This window comes from Sturnira hondurensis, unplaced genomic scaffold (assembly GCF_014824575.4).
Source record: "Sturnira hondurensis isolate 20B ecotype Veracruz unplaced genomic scaffold, ASM1482457v3 Scaffold0021354, whole genome shotgun sequence".
NCBI classification, from domain to species: domain Eukaryota; kingdom Metazoa; phylum Chordata; class Mammalia; order Chiroptera; family Phyllostomidae; genus Sturnira; species Sturnira hondurensis.
In genome coordinates this window covers 6,072,670-6,087,169 of record NW_028093985.1, presented here as the reverse complement: position 1 = coordinate 6,087,169, position 14,500 = coordinate 6,072,670, and the positions used below count along the sequence as shown (strand labels likewise).

Genomic DNA, 14,500 nt, shown 5'->3' with positions numbered 1-14,500 from the left:
TATATCATTTTGTTATCACTGTATCCTGCCCACCTTTCCAGTCCCTGTTCTAAAACATCACTACATCAATCAGGTTTTCCATCTGCTCTCTCTCTTTCGGTTGGTCTTGTTGGGTATGGCGGCTCCGTGCCTTCTCTGGTCATGAATCACAGGACTAGACATTAGATGTTTCCTAGGGAAGCCCTGCCTTCGGAGGAGTTCCACATCCCCTCCCAGCCTTGCCTCCTGGGTTCAGCAGCCACAGCCCCTCCCTTCCATTCTAAGAATACAGGGCACCCCCAGAGGCTCTTCTTACAGGGTTTTTTTCATGGCCACATACCCTTGGTAGGTTGTGGCTGGTGTACCATCTGTCCTCTTTCTCCTCACCAGTAAAAGCAGTAGAATGTATGTGTTCATTACAAAGAAAAGAATGTGGTTTGATGACATTAAGGGACATTAAAATTCCATTTTTTGTAGAATATGTTGACTTTTTACAATACTGTTTAATTACTGATGTCTAATATATCCACAGTGCATTGGTCAAACTTTATGTTAATGGTCACATAGACAAACTATAAAAACCACAAACAAAATGAACCCCAAGTGGGGCAGGGCAGTAATTGGGTTCCCCAGACCTCCTGGAAAGACAACTATGTTCACAGACCTGAGGCCTCTGGATTCAACCTGTCCTGACTTCCCCCTTGAGTCCAGGGCACCGCCTCTTCTTGCTGTTCTCTCGGGGATCCTGCCTCCCTGGCACGTTCTCTTTCATCGTTGCATTGGTCACTGGCCCTCTCAGAGCCCCTAGTATGGCCCCGCTTTTGTCTCCCCAGCCCCCGTGGCCAGCATCACACGCGTGGGCTGCAGCGGCTCTCCTGTGTGCTTTGAGGACACTGTTTATGCACCTTCGGAGGCTTTGTTTGGACCTAACCTCGGAGAGACATGTTTTGGGCTCTGTCCAGATAGTACTTCTTTCTCTTTCCTCCTTCCTCAGACTAGATCCTAAGGATTATTTACTCCTCCATGTCTTTAAAATATTTTTTTCTAACAGGCAGACCTAGACTCTGGGTCTTTCTCTAGCAGTCCAGGGTGGGCTGTGAAGGAAAGCTGAGAGGGTCCAAGGGAACGGGATGGTGCCACTGGAGCTGATTTATGGGGAAGCCTGGAAGCGCCCGAAGCAGCGGGGAGCACCCGCCGTCCCGAGTTAGGCCCAGGTCCTGCAGGTGCGAGCATCACCTGGAGACACACTCCACACTCTGTACCTTTCCTGGACGCTAGCTAGCCTGCCCCAGACCAGGAGGGAAAATTATTTCAAAAGCATTACATCAACCTACAGGCTCCAGGCCTGATCTGGACTGCTCTGAGGTAATGACCCTGCTCTGTCTACACCCACAACCCGCCTTGGCAGTCAGATGTGTCGTTCCGTGCACCGCTGGCATTCTTACGTACCTCTGATTGTGTAGCACACACACATACCTGACACACATGCACACGTTTAAAGCACTCGTTCTGCTGATAGGGCTTGATTACAGATGAAGGGCACTGACAGATGTTAGCATTTTCCGTACCACCAAGGGCCAAGTCTTCAAAGTGATTCTGTCCAGCTTTGTTACTATTTCATTGAAAGGGCCTCCTCTCTTTAAAGGTTATAATGAGATGTTATTTCTGCTCGTGATTACAGGGTGAAGGAACACGCGTCCCTCCCTCTCCTCTCTCAGACGCTCATTTTCTGCAGTAAAATTGCCAAATCTATACTTGAGATCCAGGAGTCATCCAGGTTTGCATGCTTGGAACTGCTCCCTGTTTCCTCTTTAGAGAAACATTCAAACCTATTTCCTGACATTAGGTTGCCTTTTCCAGGATAATTTATTCAGTAGATGCTGTCTGCCCACAACATGCCAGGAACTGTTGTAGGTACTAGGGTTCAGTCAGGCTTTCAGTTTGGGTAGAAACTGGCCTGGAAGAGGGCATGGACACAGCCGCTCACTGTCCTGCTGACAGCTGCATGCAGACTCCTTAGCCTGCCTCCTGCAACCTCTGTCATTCATCTGAAACAGCCCCTCGGCACCATTGCAATGCCCTCCTTAAGTCACCAGCATCCTCCTTTGCTTCTCTATCTTTGTTTAGGACCTAGTTCACATCCCTACTTCTCCATGAAGTTCTCCTTGATGCCTCCAAACTTGAGTTCCTGAGTTTCTCTGGAGCATCCCAGGACACAGAGCTCTTGCTCCCTCATACTGCAATTATGTGTACTTGTGTGTCTTCCCCACCCAGAGCCGTAAGCTCCAAGGAGGGCAAGATTTCATCTGTACAGCTCTCTCGATGCCTTATATATCAGAGATTTTATGCATACTGAAAGAATGCATGCTGATAAATCAGTCATTTTAGCAGGTTACCACCTGCTGATTAAATTAGAATAAATCTAGCAAGAGTAATAACATCATACATTATTTTCAAAGCACTTTCATTTTTTCTGGGCATATTTGAGAAGTAGCAACTACAGAGGCAACTTTCTACCTCTCAGCCTGAAATGAGATACTGAACAGAATGAAAAAGGTTAGGTGGGATGCATGAGGCGCACCAGCTCTCAGTGATGTATTGCTCCTCACTGCATACGGTTCCAGAGGGCAGAAAGCACCCTGCATTCAGGTCATCCATCCTCCTCATAATCCAAAAGGAGAAACTGAGACATCGGTCACAGACGGCTAATAAGTAGTGGAGCTGGAACTCAGGGCTCTCCAGGTTTCAGCCTCATGCAGAAGTCACATCTTTCTCATTTCAGTGGTCTCTCTGCTTTCTGTTTTCTAAACTGATTTTGTGGGAAAGGTCACCCAGATCTTAGTTACAGCCATGTCACTCAAATAATAGCGTGGCGACTAAACACTGTGCACTTAGACGAGCTGGAAAAATGGGTCTAGTTGTGACACTAGCCTTGCAGTTTCTCGTATCTCTAGGTGATAGCAGCTTCTGTTTGGGTCCCCCCTCCCCAAGCTTTTTGGAAAAACTTACTCTTGATTGAGATACAGTATTATATTAGTTTTAGGTGTACAGCCAACTGACTCCACATTTCTATACTTTCTGAAATAGTCACCACAATGAGTCTAGGAACCATCTGTCACCACACACAGTTATTATGATGTTATTGCCTCTGTGCCACACACTGTATATTACATCCCCATGACTTAGCAGTTTCTGTTTGTTCTGGTTGTGGAAGCCTGTTGGTGCCTTGTAGTCATTACATTTGAGTTTGGTGGTGGAACAAGGGGGCAAGGGGTGGTGTACAGCAGTGGAGCGCAGTGGAACGTGCCGAGTTCTGGGGTTTCCGAAAGACCTGGGTTTGAATTCCAGCTTTGACTTCGTTCCTGCCAGCCTGTGGATAAGCTGAGTTCTCTGTTTCATCGCCCATAAATAGAGGGCAGTTGTAGCTGTCTCCCATAAATATGTCCCAACAAAGGTTAACAGTGATTGTGTTCTGGCCGCTGGGATGGGAAGCAGGGTGTCTATACTCTTTACTTTCTGTATTTCTGCAGTGTTAATTTTTAGTAGTGAGAACACGTGACCTTCCCCCGGCTCGGAGGGTTCTTCTGAGACTGGACTGTTGTGACGCTGCTGGGTTCTCAGTGAGCGGGAGTTGGGACTGTCCTGGAGTTCCTGCTCCTTGTGTCCACCTGTCCCAGGTCAGAGAAGCCCACGCGTGACAGCATTTCTCCTCAGCCATCGGCCCCGAAACCCTGACTGCCTGTGTTACAGTTCTTTCTCTTCATGAAACAGAGGAGCTCGTTTTACAGCTTGTCACGAAGTGAGCAGAATTTTGTGTCTTCTCGGGCTGCCGATACTTGTCTTTCGCAGCTCACCAGGCTCTCCTTGGTGTGGGTTGGTGCCTGCCCTCAATCACCAGGCCTGAACACAGATAGCTCTGCTCCTTTTTAATTTTCAAAGGCTCCTATTCTGCCTCCTTCACTTTGGGGAACACTAAAGTGTGTTTGGAAATGTGGCTTTTTGGATGCCAAAGGCAGTCCCTCAAGCCCCATAGCCCGTCCACCCCACTTCACAGAATCCATCTCAAGTAACTTACATCAAACCTTCACTGTTAACACTTGGTGCTGGCGTCCTGGCTTTCATCCTGGGAAAATAAATAAACCAAACCAAACCCGCAGCACTTTAAAAACACTAATTAATCCTTGCCACAGGCCTAGGCTGTACAGAAATGGCAGATCCCACTGCTCCAACTTTATGATCGGATAAATGAGGGCAGGCAACTTTGTAAGACTTCCCAGGGCCAGATAACAGAAGCCGACACGGAGGGTTTGGGCTGGCCCTGCTTGTGCAAGGAGGGCGCCCGGCCAGGGCCAGCTGCGTCCTGAGTTCTCTTCTGCACAGCGCCACGTGGTGCTCGCCCAGAGCCCCATTTACACATCAGCTTCCCCGCCCCAGGGTCACAGTGATGCCACATGCTTCTGTTTCCAACTGACCACTTATCTATTTGCCTACTTTTGTTTAATTCTGGCAGAGCCTAGAATTTTAGCCATAGCTTCTGGGAGTAGCCTGGAAATTCTGGTTGGTTCAAAGGCCATGCCAATTTTGACACTCAACGCAGACCACCCTCCACATAGTCCCGTTCAGACCCAGCAGCTGCCTTGGGGCTGTGTTGCGACCCTTCAAGGCTGGGCAGGTCAATGGTATTTGCACAAACAGAATAATATTCATGGAGCAGCTGGGATAGCTGGCATGCCTTTATTCACAGGTGGGCGAGCCATGCATGCTGCAAGCTGCGTGTCTATCTGCATGTCTCTGCATGGCACATGTCATGACCCTTGCCCCCCCATGGCACTCATCATAGCACCTGTCCCCTTGTGTGTCTTTCATCATCTCCCCCAGCAGGGAGTCCCTACCTGTTTAAGTACTAAAGGGGAACAAAGCCAGAGAACTGCCAGAACGTTACATAACATAACATAATTCTGCGCATGCGAAGTGACTTCATGTTATAGAAACAGTTTATCAGACCCAGTCTCAAGGCTATGGAAACACTGCTTCGCTTAGTTCCTCAGACATTGGGGTGGGGAAGCCAGACTGCATCTATTTACCCTACAGGGGCCCACTTCACATCCAGGTCTGGCCAGACTCCCTCCTTTCTCTCAATCTAGACCAGACATCTTCCTGCCTCAGCTCCTGAATCTTACAGTCTGTAAGGATAAGTGTGGACAGCTTTCTTGAAAGAGTAAATCATAAAATTCAGGAAAAACATAAAACCTCACTAAATTTTATGGGACATATCCAATGAAATTAAAATGTAGTAATTTCACCTTCTAAATATTTACTAATCTTGTCAAATTTTTTAAGGGGCAATGGGGTACTTATGTATAGGGTTGAGATAAAACTTCTGAAAACACTTCAGAGAAGCAGGCTGTAGAAAGCTGAGTATATGGTCTACCCCAGGTAACCCGTTAGGCACGGCGTTAGTAACCAACGTTTATAGACTGAGGTCTGTGACCTCTGGCAGCGACTGTAGAGACTGAATACATGTCCCTTGCTTCTTAAGGATCTTTTTAATCAGAGGGAAAAATATATGCTCAGGAAATGACATTAGACAGCTATAAAGTACGCAGTGAAAGTAACAGTTATAAAATAAAATAGCAAGAAATGATGAGCAATATACATCGAATATATAGGATGAGGCAGGAAAAGGTTTACAGTTGTCCATATGGAAAATAATACAACAATGAATAAATAAGAATACAAGAATAAACTGTGTTTTGTGCACCCACAACTGGAAACCTACTTTTGCCCCACCCCGAATAAGCACTAAGGAGAAATAAATAATGAGAGGCATTTGGGGGAGGTAAGATAGAATTCCTCAAAAAGTATAGTTTTAAGTTAGTCTATTACTTCAGTAACTTTGGTTTTATCTTTTCTTGATTTCTCCTGAATGAAAGAAAATAATGTTTGACACTTTATTAATTTTCTCTGAGTGCAGGTACAGATTACAATGAGCTTAGTGACTTAAAGCAGCACCAGTTTATCTCACAGCCCTGTAGGCTAGAAGACTGGCGTGGGTCTCACAGGACCAAAATGCAGTGTCAGCAGGGCAGGCTCTGGAAGAGAATCCGTGCCTGTGCCTTTACCCACCACAGCCAGCTGCCCCCCTTGCCCGGCCCTTCCTCCCTTCAACGCCGGCTGTGGGGGGCTGAGTCCTCATCGCACTTGGGTGCAGCCGCCTTCCTTCCTTCTCCTTCTCCAACCTCTTCCACACCGAAGGCCCCGTGTGATTATGTGTATTAGGCCCACCTGGATAATCCAGGCTTCTCTCCGCCTGTCCAGGACAACTGATTAACCTTAATTCCTCTTTGCTTGTAACTTATATTTACGGGTTCTGGGGGTTAGGACATGAGCATCTTTGGGGGCCTTTATTCTGTCTTCCGCAGACAGCCCTCTGTTTCACTAAACATTATGAAAAATACAAAGAGTCATTTATAACCCAGTTGGAGAGAAGAACAAAAACGTACAAAAAGTTAAAAGAAAACCAGATAACAGCTCAAGGCAACAGTGGTAGACATTACGAGTTATACTTGATTAATCACCAGATCGAGTCCATAGAGTCTGATAGAGAGAGAAGGAGGGCGAAACCACACAGGCCACTTTATGAAGGGAAGCGAGCCTTGCTCTGAACCTGGAATGGAGTTCCCGAGATGGATAAGGCCATCCGTCTGGAGACGGAGAACAGTGTGAGTGAAGGTGTGTGTGTAAGCCTGTCCCAGGGTCAAAGGGAAGATGGGGAAAGGGAAGATGGGAATGGGAAAGATAAATTAGATTATATGCCAGACTGAGGAGATTAGATTTGATCTTGCATGCAAAGAGAAGTGTCCTGTTTGTTTTTTATACATACGAGTAATACATGGAGCGGGGAGGGTGTAGAAGTTTTGAAAAATGCAGAAAAGCTCAGAGACAAAGCAGGAATCATTCTAATCCCACTATCCTGCCCCCTGCCCCCTGCCCCCAGGAAGCATTGTTAATATTTTGGTGTACTTTTTCCATTTTCTCTCTCTCCTCACTAATACACACATTTATTTACATTGATTCTTACAGAATTCAGATCATATGATATATTATTTCATTACTTAATTTTTAGCATAATTAAGTATAGAAAATTTTTATCTTTCAAATTGATGTGTAACAATGTTATTAATGGCTGCATTAATAACGTTGACAGTCTTGAACCTGTATCTGCCCTTCTAACCTGTGGGAATACTTGACCGTTGCTCTATTTTTGCATTTGTTAAGATATTTCAATTTTTTTGTTAATATAAATAAAGCTGCAATGACCATCCATTATTTTGAGAGGATAATGTCTAAAACAAAATACCTGGGTCAAAGGGCATAAATATTTTTAAGATTCTTGATATACGTGGCCCTGTGGCTTCTCTGTAATACTGTGAGTTGCTAGATATTACTACAGAGGAGTGCTTATTTCTTGGAATCTTGGCTAAAGGGTATATTAGCATTTTTAAAAACATGTATCAGTTTTATAAATAAAATAATGCTTTAATTTTATTTCTTTAATTGTACTGCTGAGGCTAGTCTTATTTTTCATGTCTATTAATATTTGTGGGCCACAATTACTAGTTTGTTTTCTTCTCATGTTAAGAAAAAAGTTTTCTTATCAATGTATAAGAACTTTTTATATGGAAAATACTCATTTTGTAACAAATATTTAAAATGTTATTTTATGGTGTCTTTTAAATTTTAAAGTTTAAAATTTAAATTTATTTTATAGAACTCTTTCATTGTGTTTAAAAATTTTTTAAAATTCTTTATTCTGCCCTGGCTGGTGTGGCTCAGTGGATTGAGTGCCAGCCTGCGAACCAAAGGGTCACTGGTTCGAATTCCAGTCGGGGCACATGCCTGGGTTGCAGGCCATGATCCCAGTAGGGGGCACACAAGAGGCAACCACACACTGATGGTTCTTTTCCTCTCTTTCTCCCTTCCTTCTCCTCTCTCTAAAAATAAATAAAATCTTAAATAAAATGTTAAAAAAATAAAAATTATTAGAATCTGAGTTCAAATACTCACTTGTATTTTCTTTTTGTCTTATGAAAGTTTAAAGTTTTATATTTGGCTCTTTTAAAAAATGTATTAGTTATAATAAAATTAATGTAAAGCATGTTTACAGTTTTAAAACAACAAAGTCAATATTGTAATGCCTAGCATCTTGGAGAAAAGTTTAGATTTCAATTGAAATTGCATTGAATCTATAGATCAGTTTGAATAGTGTTGTCATTTTTAACAATATCAAGTCTTTCTGTTTATGAAAGCTGTATATTTCTTTGATGTAACCTTCTCTAATGACCTCCGGTAAAATATTACATTTATGATTACTCTTCTGGTAATTGTCAAGTGTACATACGTATTGTTATCTGTTCACGACACTCCAAGAGGAGTCCCCAGAACTCTTCATCTTGTGATTGGAAGTTGGCTCCTTTTGACCATCTTCCATTTCCCCTGCCCCCCATGTCCTGGCCATCATCATTACTCTCTGTTGTGAATTCAGTTATATATGTGGTATCAGTAATAGTTAGTTGATACTTTGAGCATCATGCATGAATTATTCAGTATTGTTCACTGACTTGGTCTTAGTTCACAAAAAGTAGGGACAAAGACTTGCATATAGTCAGTTACTTGCAAAGCAATCCCAGGGTACAGGAATAAGGAACAGATTTAATTTTATATAGATTACTTATAGATTTCACTGCTTACTTTTTTATTATAACTAAGTTTCTCTCATGATAGAAATTTTCTTTTGATTTTCCTTTTTTGGGTTGGTTTGGGTACATCTTTGAATTATCATGGAAATTTCGTGAGTGATATGTTTTTGGAGGCCTTGCTTATTTGAGAATACTGTATGTCTTTCTGTAACTTGTGTACGTAATGACAACTTTATTGAGTAAGTCATGACTTTTTCCTTCAAAGTTCTGTAGACATTGCTGTGGTCATTGGCACGTATTGTTACAGTAATGTCAGCGCAGCCTGTTACCCTTGCTTTCACGCTGCCCAGCTTTTCTCCTTCTGCCTGGGTGATTGTAGTGTTGCGTCTTTGATACTGGTAGTTCAATAAGTATATAAATATAAATGAAAATATAAATATAAACACACAGAAAGAGAGAAAGATCTCCAGCGTATTTCAGATTTGTTTCATCAGTTCTCCCTGGTACAAAGCAGTACAATCCGTACAATAAGTAATAAATAAGAATATGAGAATAAACTGTGTTTTGTGTACCCACAACTGTAAACCTGCTTTTGCCCCACCCTATACATGTCCTTTTACTTCTTATTTTTATCTCTTTGCCCTTTCCCCCTGCATTCTGGGGTGAGCTCAGATTGCTGATTTGGTTGTATTTCACAGGTCTCATTTCGCCTCTCCTTCGCGCTTCTGATGGCATTTCAGAGTGTAGTGTGGCAGATCTCTTTTCACTACCTTTCTGTAGGCTTTCCTGCTCTTTTTATTAACAAAAGGTATCAATTTTATGTTTTTTTTGCTTCTTCTTTCACAGAGTTAATATTTCACATGGTTGTATTAAGTGCACAAAGTTGCTGCTGACAGTTTATTTTTTCTTTAGTAAGTAGTTCCCAGGTGTGTGGTGACTCTACCTACCTCCACATTTATGTGTTCATCTCCTTCAAGTTTTGAGATATTTTCATATTTTTGTATATTTTTTATGTTCCATGCTGGTATTATTTTGTTACTGAGTGTAAATTAGCTGGTTTTTGCTTAAGATAGGTTATTTTGGGATCTCATCTCTGCAGGTTTGTTAATCACATATAAAAGCAGGAGGTCTAGCTTATAGGAGATGTAGGGAATGAGTTCCATGGCGCGATAGCCCGTGGATGAAGAGGCGTGGTCTGGGGCAGCGGGCTGCCCAAATGAAGGAAAACAGTCTCGAGGTGGCGTCTGTGTTTGGTGGAGTCGTCAACATGGAGCCAGTTTCGTGGTCTCGCTCCTGAGCCCGGACTCTGTTCTGGGTGTGCAGGTGACTGTGCTCTCCCAGCGCTGCTGTACCCCCGTAGGAGAGGGGACACGCTGCAAGCAGCCTTTCTGTCCAGTGTGCTGGAGAGACTCCCGGGCTTTCTGGCATAGGCGACTCCCAACACTCTTGACTCACAGCAATGAAAGAGTCTCTCACATGGAAGCTTTCTTTCGGTCCTGTGACCTGCCCTGATTTCCAAGTTAGGAATGTTGGCAAAAGTCTGCAAGTATATTTCTTACTTATCTCCTGGGTACCGCACTATTTTTCTTAGGAAAGGGGCTCTCAGTCAGCTTGAGCACTTCCCTTTAAAAGGTGAGCGGTGTCGGGTGCCTGTGCTAGTTGCCCTCTTTTCTAACCGTTTCCACGTAGGGTACAGACAAGATTAAATCGGGGAGCTGAGGGAGATCGGATGGAGAGAAATAAGGAAAAGGAGCTGATATGACAGCTCTGTGTTGTAGGTGCCATCAGGCACTGTGCCGCCACGCCCCTGTTCCCCACACCTGCGTTACTTTCTTTACAGTGCATGTCACCCCCTGGCATAATTATATTTTAAATACTCACTTGTTTGTCATTGTCCCCTCCCGTTGCAATATAAGCTCCATGAGAGCAGACTTTTTGTCTCTTGTATTTATTACTATACCCCAGCCTCTAGCACAGTGGCAAAACAAAAAGCAGTTGCTGAATAAATGTCCTTCTTTATTTAAATAAAAATTTAAACAGAGAAAGACTTTAACAAGTTGTTTAAAAAGTAATTAGATATTGGAGGTGCTTGAATTATAATAGCTAATATTTGTTTATTGAATAAGACAGAAAACTTAGATTTTGCTTAATTGATGGCAAGCGTAAGAGATTTGAGTTTACTTGAGTCTGGCACTACCATAATTTCTGTGACTTAAACAGGAAGTCGTGATTATTTTGACTACATACAAAAATTCATTTCAGAGCCATATCATTTTGTAAAAACTCCTTCCAGCAAATAATTTGGGGCATATCTGACTTTCAGCTCCTTTCTCTAAAGGGAAAATAAGAATAAAAGAGGAAAGAGAGAAATTCAGCTCAAGTGCCGGCCGCTCTTAGAATCTTTTGCCAGAGATATAAGAATTATTTACAATATATATATTTCATTAGAAAATTGAGGGTTGGATTTTGATTATTTCTTGGACAAGTTAGAATATACTACCTAATTTCTAACAGTTAAGTAATATTCAAAACCTTTAATGTTAGAGACTGAAAAAAATCTAAATCTTTCCCTCGTTCTAATTTTACCATATTTTCAAATTTATATGAGGTCATTTTTTTCTGAAGCATTTATCCAGCTTTGTGCTCAAATGAATATACATTCTTTTAAAAAGAAAATATTGACAGTGGAAACCAAATTGGAGAAGGATGGAAAGAGGAGATGTACATAAATCACCAGACACTTGGAAGAGCATGTAAGCAAATGTCCAAATGGCATGTTTTTCATAATTTTATATTTTCCCTTTTAAAAATCGCTTTCCAAATTGTTAATGGTTTGGCAGCTGCAAGGATGACATCAGCCCTTCCATCGTCCAGTGTCTGCTTTCTTTCAGATAACTCGGCGGCGCTTTATCAAGTTTTGGTGATTAAGTCGAATGTTAAAAAAAAATGCTAGGTTTACAGTTAAAGTCCCCGAACTGCTAAGCCAAACACATTTCTGGCCTCAAGCAAGCTTTGGAGCGCTCCGGAAAACGTGCGCTATCCAGAGGGGGCTGTGTTTCTAGAAGCAGAGGTGAGCAAGTGAGAGAAAAACACGCACACTTTAAAGTTACCACCTTCTTCTCTCTACCCCAACCTGGCCCGAGATCCAGAGATAATGATCTGGGCATTATTTTCTCCCTTCAGAACGTCAGGCAGTCAGTCACCTGCACTGTAGTCTGTTAGTGAGGAAGAAGACAGCAGTCTGTGGACCGTGCTAACAGTTTTCCCGCATCACCTAGGAGCTCACCTGTGACCATCACGTAAAATCGCTTGCATGTTAAAGGTGTGGTGTGTTAGCCCTACTCTAAACCAGTGCTTCTCAGGCATGAACGAGCACATGGATGGCTAATTTGGTAGACTGGGGTAGGGCCTGAATTTGGTGTTTCTAGCAAGCTCCCAAGTGGTACTGACGCTCCTAGTCCTCTGAATACACTTCGAGTAGCCAGCCCATACTCTAAAATGGTCTTTCACCCTATTTGAAGTGCAAGATTTATAACTTAAAATATCTGCATGGATATTTGATTTAAGACTAATTAAATATTTTTATGAGATATGCAATTAAAGGCAGATGCGAGGTCTTAAATTTTAGAACTGTTTCATGTGTTTATAATACCTGCTCCCCACCCCCCACCCCTGCCAAGTTCCTACTTAGGCTAGTTGGATAACAATTTACATCATTTTTCTCATTTTCCAAATGCCAAATTGTTTTCTGATCTTAAAGTGATCTGGCATTTGAAGAAAACAATTCAAAATATATTCAAGTCAGCAAGGCATGAAGGTTTTAAGAGCTCACCTCAGAAGCTTGGCTTTTTTTTCCTTTTGTTCCTGATGGTTTCATTCTGTCAATATTCAGAAAGAAAGCCCAAACTTCCACAAATAGCAGTGAACTAAACATCTACCACCCAGGAAGTGGTTCCCAAGTCCAGAATGAGGTAGCTAACTTCTACCCAAATTTTTTGACACCTCGTTGGGCTGTGGGTTCTGAGTCCTCTCGAGTACTTTTTTGAATCTTTGCCATGTATTGGGGGTGGGTATAGAAGAACTCCGACGATCCCCCAGAGAGAATAAGTAGAGGGACTCCGTGACTAGCGGTGCTACTTCTGTGTGGAAAGGAGGAAAATTCCCCATGCTCATAGCTCAGGAAATGGCTGAGAATTTGTCTGGTGTTAAATTTGACTTCCATGCATCCACTTGGCTGGTCAAAGCAGTAGCAGTGGTCAGTCATTGTTTCTGAGGGACACAGAGCATCCTTCCCCAGAGTCATTGTGTGAGTTTGCCTTGTCTCCTGGACTCAGGAAGGTTTTCTCAGCTCTAAACAACTAAAGGCGTAGCCCTGGCTGGTGTGGCTCAGCGGTTTGAGCACGGGCCTGCAAACCAAAGGGTTGCTGGTTTGATTCTCAGTAAGGGCACAGGCCTGGGTTGTGGGCCAGGTCCTCAGCAGGGGATATATGAGAGGCAACCACACATTGATGGTTCTCCCTCCCGTTCCCTCTCTCTAAAAATAAATAAATAAAACCTTTAAAGATTTTATTACAAAAAATAAAAGTGAACACATATCTACAAATTCAGAGAATCTGAAAAAATAGATCTAATTACTTACTATATTCAAAGGGGAATTGGTAAGATTTGCATTCCTATTATATTGCAAAGAAGAAAACCTATTACTTTTTTCCCCCATGAAATGGTGCCTTTGTTTGGAATGTTATAAGAGGACTCAGGGCAGGTTTCCTTTCAAGTATTTAAAGACTGGAAACAAAACATTATATGTGATATTTAAGTGGAAAAAAAGGGCAATATAAAAATTTATATTCTATATCATCTCAATTGTGTAGAAAATATAAACATCAAAATAGGATTAAAAAGAATAAAGCAAAATGTTACTATGGCCCATTAGCTCTGAAGAACGAGAGTGCAGATGCTTCTTATTATCTTTTCTGTTCTGTCCAAGATAGGCCAGGTTGCATTATTTCACATTAAAAAATAGAGCAAGAAACACAGGAAACAAAGCAGCATATGATCAGGCTGAAAGTCCCTGGGCCGGTACCTCCTCCCGCCACACGCGTCCGCATCTCCATTCAGGGACTTGGGCCTGCAGTTAATTGTTCGATGTTTTTACGTGGTGTGGACCTGTGCACTGCCTCAGTGACAGGAATGAATTAGAGTGTCTCAGTAAAGACCAAACTCATCAATTTTTCCAAAATCTGTATTTGATTAATTCTACAAAGGTCCAGGTCAAAGTTATTCCTCAAACCTTATTATTTTAATAAAGAAGCCCAAAGTTTTCACGTTTGTCAGGAAATTCATTATCACCATAAAATAGCAAAAGGTCACAAAATGTCTCCTTCCACAATCAAACAGCATACAAGAAAAATTTCTTTTTCTCAACAATTCATTATCCCAGCAGAACCAAGGGAAACCTCTGACATTTCAGATTCTTTTGCTTCAGGGGAAATAAATGTTCCATAGATCATGGAGAAAAGTGACAAACAAATTAATGAAAAACAAATACACTCCTACAGTACACCCAGCCATGCCAGACCAAACACAAGGCAGAGTCAGCTTCTATTCTCAGGTCTCTCCAGCTCCAGAGAGTGACGGTTTCCATAAAGGTATCAGCATGTTAGGTACAGGAAGCTGTACCCACTCCCAAGAAATACCAATTAAAGAAACATGCCGTGGAAAAACAGAGAAACTCTATCATTTTATGCAGACTTAACTGTAGTGGGAAGGTCATGGCTGGCGAAGCATTTTGCAGTCTTGAGCTAATAAGCGGAAGCATTCTA

At 42.3% G+C, this 14,500-nt stretch overlaps 1 protein-coding gene across 1 annotated transcript in view; it reads left to right on the top strand.

Annotated features, from left to right (window-relative positions):
• Positions 1-14,500, top strand: part of ARSB (arylsulfatase B) — a 140,558-nt gene that overhangs the window by 88,604 nt on the left and 37,454 nt on the right. The window lies entirely within an intron of this gene.